The sequence below is a fragment of the Sardina pilchardus genome, chromosome 20, assembly GCF_963854185.1.
Source record: "Sardina pilchardus chromosome 20, fSarPil1.1, whole genome shotgun sequence".
NCBI lineage: Eukaryota > Metazoa > Chordata > Actinopteri > Clupeiformes > Clupeidae > Sardina > Sardina pilchardus.
The window spans coordinates 24730729-24733228 of NC_085013.1; the positions used below are offsets into that span (position 1 = coordinate 24730729).

At 50.1% G+C, this 2500-nt stretch overlaps 1 protein-coding gene across 4 annotated transcripts in view; it reads left to right on the forward strand.

Moving 5' to 3' along the window:
* LOC134067477 (signal-induced proliferation-associated 1-like protein 1) overlaps window positions 1-2500 on the forward strand; it is a 71314-nt gene that overhangs the window by 11618 nt on the left and 57196 nt on the right. The gene's annotated exons all lie outside the window — the stretch shown is intronic.

The window sequence follows — 2500 nt, forward strand, 5'->3', positions numbered from 1 at the left end:
TGTGGTTTGAAATCTCTGTCACCCGGTTAATTACGCTGCCGCTGCTTTCTTTTCTATTTCCGTCGCCGTGTTCCTGTTCCTACGCCGCCGTCTCTGTTCCACCACGGCCCCACCGCGGCCCCACGGCGGCCGGAGAACGAGAGCGCGAGCGAGACGGAGGGCAGGCAGAGTTGAGCGTGAGGCTGAGAGTCCCGCTGCAAAGAGCAGATGGTCGGCCAAACGCTAGTGGACACAGAGGAGGAAGAGGAACGTTAGTGGACACAGAGGAGGAAGAGGAGTGTTAGTGGACACAGAGGAGGAAGAGGAACGTTAGTGGACACAGAGGAGGAAGAGGAACGTTAGTGGACACAGAGGAGGAAGAGGAGTGTTAGTGGACACAGAGGAGGAAGAAGAACGTTAGTGGACACAGAGGAGGAAGAGGAGTGTTAGTGGACACAGAAGAGGAAGAGGAACGTTAGTGGACACAGAGGAGGAAGAGGAACGTTAGTGGACACAGAGGAGGAAGAGGAACGTTAGTGGACACAGGAGGAAGAGGAGTGTTAGTGGACACAGGAGGAAGAAGAACGTTAGTGGACACAGAGGAGGAAGAGGAGTGTTAGTGGACACAGAAGAGGAAGAGGAACGTTAGTGGACACAGAGGAGGAAGAGGAACGTTAGTGGACACAGAGGAGGAAGAGGAACGTTAGTGGACACAGAGGAGGAAGAGAAACGTTAGTGGACACAGGAGGAAGAGGAACGTTAGTGGACCCAGAGGAGGAAGAGGAACGTTAGTGGACACAGAGGAGGAAGAGGAACGTTAGTGGACACAGGAGGAAGAGGAACGTTAGCGGACCCAGAGGAGGAAGAGGAACATTAGTGGACACAGGAGGAAGAGGAACGTTAGTGGACCCAGAGGAGGAAGAGGAAATGGCTCAGCGATGGCCTAGAATGGACCCGCCGATGTGATGGGTCTCCCAGGGGAGTTGGGGGGTATAGGCCCAGCCTAGGAGACAGAACCGGGTGAGAGGGGTCTTTCTCACAATAAGCTCACCTTTATGATGGACAGTGCAGGGGGTATTTCATGGTCCATGCAAATGCACACACACACACACACACACACACACACACACACACACACACACACACACACACACAATGTAAACATACAGAAAGCAGAGGCAGAATGCCTTCTTGAAGGTACAGATACACACATGCATTTACCCACTCACACACACAAGACCTTGTGTACACACAGAATACCTCACTCCTCTCTCACACACACACACACACACACACACACACACACACACACACACACACACACACACTCACAGGAGGTTCTGTTGCCAGCTCTCGTCCCTTTTTGTGTGCTCTGTGATATTATATGAGAAAAGAACGCAATATAATAAAATATGTCAACAAAATAAATTACCTACTTCTCTCAGCCCTTTTAGGTCCACAAATACGCCGTTTGTTGATTTTGTTTGGTCTGCGTGGTAGTGACCTAGTACACCTCATTGACTTCTTTGTGAAGAAGTTAGAATGAGGGAGTCTCGAGTCATGAATTCGTCCTCCTCAGAGATTTTTTTAGAGCTAATGTGTTTGCTGAAAAGGTAGCACAGAAAGAAAAGACCTCATGTTTATATCTGTTTTTGTATGAGAGGGAGAGAGAGAGAGAGAGAGAGAGAGAGAGAGAGAGAAAAAAGAAATAGAGAGAGGATGTGAATAAGTGACAGAGAAAGGCTGTATTTGAGTGTGTGAGTGTATGTGTGTGTTTTGAGTGTGTGTGTGTACGTGTGTGTTTTGAGTGTGTGAGTATACGTGTGTGTTTTTGAGTGTGTATGTGTGTGTTTTGAGGCAGTTTTTTTTTTTGAGCGCGATCAGCAATAGCAGGAGAAAAGAAAGCGAGAGCGATTAAAAGCCCTGACATGGAGGGGGAAGTCTGAGCGTAGCGCCGCTAATGAGTGGGGAACAGGGAGCGCCCCAGTCTCTCCGCCACCAGAGGAGCGCGCGGTAAACGCCTTCCGCTCTGCACTGCCACCGCCACCGCCACCGCCACCACAGACCTGCTCCACACCGACTCCGCAAGCGACAGACAGGCCACTTTTCATCTTCCTCCTGTGCAGCGTGGGAGGACTTCCAAGAGGGGAGATAAAGAGAGAGAGAGAGAGAGCGAGAGAGTGTGTGTGTGTGTGTGTGTGTGTGTGTGTGTGTGTGTGTGTGTGTGTAAGCCAGGGAGATGCAGCAGGTAGTGGATGTCAGCGTATTCCTGGTGGAGTTGAATTTAGAGGTTGTCCCAGTTAATATTTCGAGATGTCTTTTTGAAGCCACTGCTACCCCCCCCGCCTGACATGCTAATGTAGTGTTTGTGTGGAGGCGCTTGGAGACGCAGCACTGTGCTCCCCACGGACTGACTGCTCGCTGTGGAGCCACGCTGGTCCATAGTACTCCCCTCATGGAAAAGAACTTTAGTAATACTATAATATTTTATAACAGTAGTTCTACAGCAGTCTATAACACT